Source organism: Mastigoproctus giganteus, chromosome 8, assembly GCF_048544385.1.
Source record: "Mastigoproctus giganteus isolate SK-2022 chromosome 8, ASM4854438v1, whole genome shotgun sequence".
Taxonomy (NCBI): domain Eukaryota; kingdom Metazoa; phylum Arthropoda; class Arachnida; order Uropygi; family Thelyphonidae; genus Mastigoproctus; species Mastigoproctus giganteus.
This window is the reverse complement of record NC_143582.1, coordinates 224,087,846-224,098,564: the sequence shown is the minus strand read 5'-3', so window position 1 is coordinate 224,098,564 and position 10,719 is coordinate 224,087,846. Positions and strand designations below refer to the sequence as shown.

The following is a 10,719-nucleotide window of genomic DNA, read 5'->3' as shown; positions in this document are numbered from 1 at the left end:
AATAAATTAAATAGTCTCCAAAAATATGCATTTCTGAATTTTGACCGTAAGTGATCTCTATGCACAAGTGGGAAAATAAATGCAATACGTGACTTTTTCAGGGGACTGAGAATATACAAATAGATCCTTTATCGGAAGTCTTTCAAGTTAAAAGGAAACAATGAATTGATAAATTTGAGGTATTTTCATCTACCAGAAATTTCCATCAATCGCATTTCCAAATCGCATTTTGCCAACTCAAGAAATAGTAGGGGGGAAGGTCCCCCTTACCGGTTCCGTCTACTCATCAGTTCGTCGAAATTTTTAGACAGTTTACAATTGATATTCTATGTGATACGACGTACATACTTGTGATCTGTTTGTTCTTTTTCAACATTTAGACTTTTAGAGTTTTGTACTTCTCTGTTTTTTTTTTTTTTTAATTCCTTCTATCCACCACAGTGCAAAAGAAAATGAGCAAAAGAAAAGCAGAAAGTGATATTACACGTGAATTTAATGAACAGTGGGAAAATGAGTTGTTATTTATAGCAAGTTCATCAGGAAAACCGTTTTGCATCGTTTGTGAAAGTACTCTTTCACATAATAAAAGACACGATCTTAATAGACACTATAAATCACAGCATCGGACTAACGTAGAAGGAAAAATGAAGCTCGTTCTTGGGTCTGAGCTACGAAAAGAATATGTGATTAATAAAAAGGAAGAAATCAGAAGAAGACAAAATATATTTGCTAAAGTAAGTTGTGAAGACTTGGCGATGATAGAAGCGTCATATGAAATTGCTTTAGTATTGGCGAAAAAAAAAGAAACCTTTTTCTGACGGAGAAGAAATTGTTAAGCCTTGTCTCCAAATATTTGCACGCCATCTTATAAAGGTATTGAAAGGAAAGCAGACGAAATTGCTATATCAAGGCAGACAGTTATGAGACGTATCGAGGAACTCTCTCACTATGTATCTCAGCAACTGGAAAATCTTGTCCATTCTTGTACTTTCTTTTCTCTAGCTTTGGATGAATCAACGGACATATGTGGCGTAGCCCAGTTAAGCATTTTTATAAGAGGAATTGATGATAATTTTAATGTCTTTGAAGAACTTGCCAGTCTGAAGTCATTACATGGTAAAACAAGAGGATCAAACATATTTGAAAAAGTAAAATCATGCCTAGAAAACCGTAAGAAGGTAGAAAAGGTGCTTGAGTTGTATGGCGCTTCTGAACTCGTATGTGAAAAAATTGGCGCATGGTATGTAAAAGGTTGGCCACCACTGCCTTTAAATGAACCTCTTCAAATTAGACATATGATTGGAGACAACTCCAATTTACCTGAGTTTTTCCACTATCTAAAACAGATTAATATATTTATGCTCCTATAAACCCTTTTTATTAATCCTTACTGTGTCTCTCGACAAGAACAGGCGCAATATGGCCAAAGTAGCTCTTGCGCCAAAAAAACCCAACAACAACAACAACCACTGCCTTAGGTGAATCGTTACTTATTCGAAGTAGTGCAATATCGTGGCAACTCGTTGTGAAGGTATTCACAATATGAGATATAACTTAAAACGATGCCGCCTTATAAATATTCTGTTTATTCAGAAATGGCTGTGTATTAATGATGTTATTGCACTAAATATATACATAGTCTAAATTTGCTCGCAGCTTGAGGCTTTAGCCCTAAATGCATCTTAGTATACATAATAGATTACGAGGAGTTAGCTGTTGGTGTGCAATGCAACGCCCTTGGACATCACATTGCACATCAACAGCCATCTCCTAGGAAAGCTAAGGTTTCCACAAAAATTCAAATTATTATATTAGGGTTACCTATAATTTAATACATAAAACTGTATTTGTGTCTATAAATTGCGTGTATTCTCAGGTCGATTTGCCTGTTTGGGTAGACGAAAAAACACCAGTTCCGGGGGCGGGGAAATCTTGCTTTCTACGCCTCAGACCAACTAACTCAGCCAAGGAATGAAAAAGCCCACTAAAGTTACAGGTGTTATCGAAGGGATTCGAACCCATGCCTTTTCAACGACGTGTGGGAGGACTGTGACGTACCGTTGTGCTATCCGCGCAGACCGTAAGGTTTCCACTGGTGGAAGAATGACATTTGTTCCCACAGAATCTTATAGACGCCCTTATATCGGGGTTCACGGCTGCTAGGCCTGTTTAGCCTTTGTAGGGGATCATAGGCCGTACTGATGTCATGAGAGCATCTTGTATCGACTTCTGTATTGTGACCTTTTTAGTAATTCTTATGGAATCCCCATAAATGTTCCTTATATCCTTCCTAAGTTTCTCACTATCTTCTCATTTCATCGTTGTTGTATGGTACACCACCAAAGCAAATTTTGCCCTTCTTCATCGCAAACTACACGAGGTAACCACATTTTCTATATGTTCTGTTAATTTTGTCGAGCAGTGCATATTGGCACTCAGAAAATATCAGTGTACACTGCTCGACAACATTAACAAAACACAGAAAACGTGGTTAACTCGTGTAGCTTGCGATGAAGATTGGTCTAGAAATTTCTTTCTGGAAATTTGCAAAAGTCCAGAAGGGCCCTAAGTTTGTATAGGCCGATAACCGTATCAAATTCTGCAATTTCGCATTGTAAAACTATAAGTGATAAACACTGAGTGATCACTGAATTATGACCACCCCTATGAAAACTGCATGCGACCCGTTGACCACGTGAGGTACGAGTGTGCGGAGTTAGTTGACCTACGTAGCATAGATAAGGTGTCAGCGGTTCAGTAGGTAGTAAAATTCCGAGCGTGATGGGTTAAACGAAGGATTTATCGGACTTTGATAAAGGACAGATTGTGGGTGCTCGACGAGCTGGCGCCTCGATTTCCTAAACGGCTGAACTGGTGGGGTGTTAGAGAGCCACCGTAGTTAAAGTGTACCAGGACTGGCGTCAAAATGGTCAAACAACGACCCGACGGCAAAACTAGAAAGGTCAGCAAAAGGTTGGTGTTAGAGGTGAGCGCCGGGTCCGACGATTCGTACAGGCGAACAAGCGAACAGGAGCAACACTGTTGAAGAGTTGACTACCCAATACAACATGGGCCAACTCGGAACAATATCTGGCATGACCATGCGTCGCACGCTCGCACGGGTGGGCTGTACCAACAGACGACCCCTACGGCATCCTCTCCCAACCAAGGTTCATCAGCGTAAAAGATTCTCCTGGTGCAAAGAGTATGCACCATGTTGGACGTTAGAAGACTGGAAGAAGGGGTGCTTGTCGGAGGAGTCACGTTATTTACGCCACACCGTTGATGGTCGTGTACGGATTTGGCATCAATAACATGAGGCTCTTCATGCATCATGCATGGTATGAAAAGTGCAGGCCGGTAGAGGCGGTTGTATGGTGTGGGGCATGTTTCACTGATAGGAACTTGAAGCCCTTGTGCTTGTGGAACAACGAATCAGCTGTCTCCGCTATCGTTAACTCCTTTGCTGATTGTGTACACCCCATGTTACACTTTTTTCTGAATGGCAATGCTCCGAGCCATCGGGCACTTGTTGTGCAGGAATGGTTTGAGGAACACAGTTCTGACTTCCAGCATATCGATTGGCCTCCGAATTCCCTCGATATCGATCCCACAGAGCACTTGTGGGACACTATGGAAAGGCATATCAGACGTCTGGATACACTAATCACTTCCATGCTAGCCTGATTACACACAGCTTGGTTGGCCATACCTCCCGAACGCTTCCAACATCTTGTTGAATTAATGCCAAATCGGATAGCTGCTGTACTGATTTATTTTTATTTTTATTATTTTTTTTATCATTGTTTTATTCGGTGTTTTTTTTTTTTTTTTTCTCTTTGGCTCGTGCAGCACAAGCCATAGGCTTTCTTGCACCATGCGGCCGTTACTAATACTAATACTAATACTGAGGGCAAAAGGAGGACGTACGAAATATTAAGTAGGTGGTCATAATTCAGTGATCACTCAGTGGTATAACAGTTAGATGAAAATTTGGTATAATAAATAAAACCTGTATTTGCTGTACAAAACACACAGGTAAACTTTGCCCTGCACATGATCTCAATTTGTATTGTGAGAATTCAAATATAGAATTTTATTAGTTTATTATTACATAACCGAAATATTTAAAACACAATACATTTTACTGGAAGGATTCTAAATTCGAAAACCCGATCCTCAGTGAGGATAATCAATATAAATTGACCTATGTAAATAAATAAAGCAAACAAACAGATTTCAATTGCCAATTTTTTTTATTTTTAATGTGATTTTATTAATTATTCTTATAACGTTTTGAGGATATTTTAGGGTGTATAATTCTTTGGGGGATATTTGACCTCACTTTCATTTAACTCTTCCATCCTTCGAATATAAAAGGATTTTCGAATAATTAAAAAAAAAATTAACTTTTTCTTTCTGCTCCATATTCATCTTACATCTGTTTAGATCTGTTTTGAACAGTATTTCTTTGTAGGTATGAAAAGCCTAGTAGCTTCCTTCCCATTTGTAATTTGCTGTTTGTAACATCATTAGTTGGTCCCAGACAATTCAAAAACTGTCTTAGAATTCTGAGTTACTATTAGGAAAGCAAAAGCCTTTCTTTTTCCATTCTACAGAGCAGAAATGTTTTAAATAACACAAAGAAACATATTTCTAACTAGTACAAAGTCTTCTATTATATGAAGCTGAGACGTGGACTTTGAATAGGCGACGGGAACACAAATTGCTCTCCACAGAAATTGATTTTTGGAGACGCTCAGCAAGAACGTTTAGGAGAGACAGAAAACGGAATGAAGACATAATGGTTATGGTGGTTATGATTAAGCAAGGCGAATAATGTGCCAGAACCAATTATAGTTACAGCAACCATTAGCACAGAACTGTGAGATTAGTCAGGAAACTACCACTGATGTACATCAGCTGTGTATATCGAGATGAATTTATAGATGGAAAATGTGGATCAGAATCAAAACCTTCCAAGGGACCATCAGATTGGTTCGTGGAACTCAGTCTCTTGGTATCTATAACCTCCTCTACACCTCTACTTAACTCTGCCTGTAGTTCAGACTCTTTATGTACCTCCTTATATCATTGCTCCCCGAACCAATCCCGCCAGGCTGTCCTCACCTCGCTTTACTTCCGTCTCCCCCCCTTTCCCTCTTTCTCTCACTCTCTCTCGGGAAAGAAGTGCTCAGGGCTCTGTGAGTACTCTGACCCCGGCTTGACCCGCCCTGATTCATACGCTGTCTCTCTTGACCTCGCCTGGGTGACCTCCCCTAAAAATAAATAAATTTTCTGTTTATACTCCGGGACGAACAAACGGTCAGAGGAGTTCACAAGATAGACAGAATACAAGAAACAGCTCCGTATTTAGCAGGCATGGGCTTGAACCCCCGATCACTCAAGGCGCGTGTACTTATGCACCCGCGCGTCTAACAACTAGGATACGGCGGCCTTAAAGGGGTGCTGACTCTGATTGGCCTTTCATGCCCAGGATTCGGGTCTCATCCTCGCTTTCAGTCCCACCATTCATACCAACTGCATAGAATTTGACAAATGGCTGCCCTTCATACAGTGTAACCAGTATGTCAGGCGAACAACATTTGTTCTGGAACTGCACCTGTTCTAAGTTTTCTAGCTCTAGTCTGAAAAAGAAAAGTAGATAACATTTAAACATGTGGTTAAAGTCACTAATGTTCGGTTTGATTGACTTATTTGTCATCCGCCATATCAGATACTTTACCTAGGGATCATCAGATAATACATAGAACAGTTGGCGTCGATCTCACGTTTTGTTTTCATTTTACAGGGTGTTTTAGGTAGTGCAGCAGTTACTTTGAGTTTTTATTTTGGGATTTTTTTTTGTTTCTTTTATTTGTTGTACTTATGAATTTTACATAAAAGTATATGGATTTAGGAGGACTATCTTGTTTCCTTTTGTATTCTGCGGCCAGCAAGAATTGAACTGGTTAGTGAATTCAACAGCTTTTTCAATGGTCATTGCAGAAGTAAATTTGCCTTCACAACGAGTTGATCTGGTATAGCACAACTTCCAAAGAAATGACATTCGAAACAAAACTGTTATATCTGCCATTTATTTAAAACATGGGATAATGCTAACTCAAATTGCAGGCGGATGTCTCAAATCTGTTGTATCATATGTTTTTGTGGGCAGCAGGATTTAAACTGCCATTAATGCTTACACTATCAGAAACTTTACCTTTACATCGAGTTGCCGTGATATTGCACTACTTTAATAGACTGACGATTTTGAGTTCAGCAGTGGGTGAAATCGTGAAGTTTCTGATTAAGGATTTAATAAAGGATCAACTAGATAGGAACGCTATTCTTAATAATCCTTAATACATAACGGTATCCTTCAATTCTGTAAATTGCAGCGTCTGGTGCTAGGCACCTGCGATGTGATCTTATTAAGGCTTTAAATGGTTACTCACATTGTTATTGGGTTTTAGGAGCATTAGCGACTAAGGTCATATTGCTCTGTTTATACTGTCTGTAAATTGGAAGTGTTCTGTGGTTGATTTTGTTCATCCGATTTTTCCGGGAGAATACCATGCTACCTGGCCTGAGATCGACTAACTCAGTCACGTTGTGAAAAATACCCATAAAAATTCCTCTCGTCATCGACGGGGCTCGAGCCCAGGTCTTTTCCATCCGAGGTGGGGAGGATGGCGATTCTATCAACTGCGCTGCCCACGAGGGCACAGGCGCCTCCGTAGCCAAGTGGGCAGGAGCAGCAGTGCGTAGCACTCGCGTCATTAGACCGGGGTTCAAGAACGTGACAACCAAATACGGAGGATGAGGAAAGGTCAGGGAATGAACACGGCATTATGGCCTCGGTAATGCTCTATAATAAAACCAACAACAAAGGCAGAAATTCAAGATGCAGTCTCCTGAAGAGAGCACCTACACTCTTATTCTCAAAAACACTGATTTTGTTGTTATTAAAACTGCAGGAGCGAACCGAAATTCTCTCCCGACTTGAGAAGTTTTTATTAAAATCCGGGCGGGAAATAAGTAAAGTGAAAAACTACAAATCACATTTTTAATTAAAAAAATATATATTATTTGTATATAGGTGTATTTCGAATTTTCAGATAAAATTTTTATTATGCTAATAATTTAAAAATAAAATTCATATTCTTAATAAAAATAAATATATAAAGATATTTTAATTAATAATTATAATAAATATTGTTTATTTTATATAACTTGCAACATATCCTGCTTTAACGAATGATATTCAGTAACGCATTCGACTCGCCCAGTAAGAGACAATTCGGTACGTCTCAGATTAACTTGGTGGTGACGTCTATGTGATTCGGCTGTATTCAACCGCCGGAAAGAAATAGTGCATAATTTGCTCTAAACTTTGGTGCTCTCTGAAGTGTAGATTAATTTGCCTAATTATTTTAATTATTAACGTGAAGAAAATAGATTTTTTTGTGGTTATTGATTAAATGAAATTATATTTATAATGAAGTTAATTAATAATTTTAATTAAATATAATATTAATCGTTGTACATGTATTGAGGCTTGTGCACTAGTCTTAACCACATAATGTTAATTAAATTATAAAATTATTATTATATTATATCTTTTATTGCAGGCAGTTATTGGATACATGAAGGAAGGGGGGGGCTGTTCTGACCACTTTTTGTGCCCAGCACAATATAAACAACTTGTATTGTACTTATGTAGTGCGGCCACTGAAATCAACTTGGTGGTATTCTGATGATACAGAACTCTGTAAAAAAAAAAAGAGTCAGATATGAGTGTAGTTCATGTAGTGTTGATTAGTTGTTTTTGATTACTTTACTTTTAAGAAGCAGCGATCACCGGGAAACCTGCTTCCTAGCACCCGTTCACACCACAAAGAGGCGGGCCACAACTAAGTACTAGTACTGGTACACGTACACTTAGGACAAAAAAGATCTGCACCAAGCAGAAGGGAAAAGAAAAGGAAAGGAAAAAAATTAAAGAAAATAGTAAAAAAAAAAATACAACCTCAAAAGTTGATCCATTTACCTCATACACACACAAAATTATTCTCTCGCACCCACTCTCTGATAGAAGAAATCGGAAATATGAGAGAGGAAAAAAAAAAAAAAAGAAAGACAAAAGAGACAAAACCTTCACCAGTCAGTACCAGCAGCGATCGAGAGTCTGGATAACAGCAACATTTTGATGTTGATACAGAAGCTAGGATGCAGTTGACCTAGAATAGAAGTACTGAGTGAATATGTCGTAGTCTGTCAAAGACAGAGGCTTGTGGATCAAGATGGTGACATAGAAATTTAAATTTCTTTTTTTGGGTAATGTTAATACGGCATCGATACAAACAGTTGACGTTATAGGTTTGAATCCTAGCGAGAGAAGGAATTTATTTTTGCCCTTTTTCAGCCAGTGGTCAGGTTTGCTTGATTTGTTTTCACTGATACTTGGATTTTCCATCCTCGGCGCTTCATGGTTATTGGACATAAAATTCACCACTAAGGAGACTCCGCGCTCGATTGTCGAACGAACAACTTGTTTGTTTTTCATTTTATAATACAAACCTTGCTTCGGCATAAATGACACTGATCGAAGCGTACACTGGTAAAACATAGTGTAACACTAAAATATCGGTTATGTAACGACCAAGGCAACTTCTTTAGCAGAATATTTTAAATATTTTTTTAAATAGTGATTTAAAAAAAAAGTAATAATCATACGTGTATCTTGCAAAGGTAATTCCAGTATTCATACACAGATAAGACAATATAACCAAATGTAAACACTATCGCCGAAAATTTCTTCTAAAAGAATATTTCCATCTTAAGCCTTAGTCGAGTGATCAGGCACGAGGTTACGTAAGTACACGTGCTTCTTTGAGTGACGGGTTCAAGTCAGTGATTCCTAAATACGGTGCTCGTTCTTGTATGCTCTCCATCTTGTAAACTGTTCTGACCGTGTGGTTGTCCCGAAGTATAAACAGAAAATCTTTTTATTTATTTCGTGTACTTTGATACAATGCTTGCACCGGGACGAAAGTTTAACCAATTGATAAAGTTGTTTATTTATTTAACCTGAAAGCATTGAGGTTTTTCAGACAAAGCGTTCTTAACGCTTTTCCTGAACAAAACCAACTTGGAGATATTTGATACTCCTGGACACTTCAAGAGGCAACTGAGATCTCTAACCGCACCCGATCTCAGCTTCTTAATTGCTTTTTCTTCATTTATGTACTTTTTTCCGTTTTTTACCTGATGAAATTTGTATTCCAAGTCTCTGCTTTGAAGCTGTGGAACTTTATTTTTGTTGCTGCACACTGAGGCACGTTTGTTTGCTGTTTTGTAGTTGTTTAAATAAATAAATAAATAAATACTGTATAATTCGTAATATAAGCACAGAATTCACTTTCAAAATGGTGAACATAAACAAATTCAGTAAACACGTGACTTGCTGTTTCATTAATCACGTGACTTGCGCAGATGCAAGACATCTGTGCTGTATGTAAATATCTCATCTCAACATGCCATTAGCTCGAATGTTCTGTTATTTGGGGTGCCATTATTTTGATAGTCTATGTATTAAAGAATCATTATTTAATCAGTAAAGAATTATTCCTTATGTTGGATAGGGACTTCCTACAAATCATCTATATCGAAATTTGTTTTTGTGGCCAAAATTACCATTGTTTATTCAATTGTTCGAAGTGAATAAACAACGAACACTTCGAACCCCTCCGGGGGTGTGAATACTGGGGAGCACCAACCAAGGAATAAAATTTCTCTTTAAAAAAAATGGGGTCCCCGGTACCCGAGTGTTCATTAGCCGAGTCCCCATTGCTACGAGAATTTGAAAATTAAAGAATTAAAGCTTTTTCCCTTGAGAAAATTGGCCAAGCACTTGAATATTTTTTGTGTGAACGATCTTGTTTTATAATAAAAAAGTCTAATAAAATAATTTTCACATTTTTCAGTTCCTTCATCCATTTTTTAATATGTTCAAGTACATAATAACCATTACTATTACAGTACATGTATACGGCTAGAATCAACTTGATCAATGATAGATAACTAAAGTTCATCACTTGTTTTACAATATAAAAATAAACTTAGTCAGATTTCTATTAAAAATACTTTTGTAAGTTTAATGTTATTATTAAATATATTTTAATTATTCCATATTTCTGAAAACTGTTTTAATATTTTGGATATTTCTAAATACACCAATATATGTATTTTGGTATGTTCTCTTACTATAAATACGATCCTGCAAGTAGGATGGTTGTACTTGCTTCGGCAGTACATATACTAAAATTGGAACGATACAGAGAAGATTAGCATGGCCCCTGCGCAAGGATGACACGCAAAATCGTGAAGCGTTCCACATTTTTTGGCCTTTTTTTTTTCTTTCAGAACCTTGTAACATGCATTTTTTTTCCCCGATTGTACGAAATTCATCCTAACAACAGAAAAATGCTAAGATAACGGACGCTCCAGTTTTCTTGAATTATCCTGCTTTTTAATCCATAATAAAGTTGCACGCTCCTCAGGAGTTTGTAAATTTTTCATTTTGAAAACAATAATAAATAAAAATCGCAAATTTTTTCACTAAAACAAACGAAATAAATTGATAATAAACTCGTTTCTAGACCCCTTGATTGTCACTAGCTTTTCAAAAATATTAAGTTTAATTGCCCTTCAAGA

At 37.5% G+C, this 10,719-nt stretch overlaps 1 non-coding gene across 1 annotated transcript; it reads left to right on the top strand.

Annotated features, from left to right (window-relative positions):
• Window positions 1–10,299: 10,299 nt before the first annotated feature.
• Window positions 10,300–10,406, top strand: LOC150082366 (U6 spliceosomal RNA). Its single transcript, XR_016547334.1, has one exon. It is a non-coding gene; the product is annotated as a U6 spliceosomal RNA (small nuclear RNA).
• Window positions 10,407–10,719: the final 313 nt, after the last annotated feature.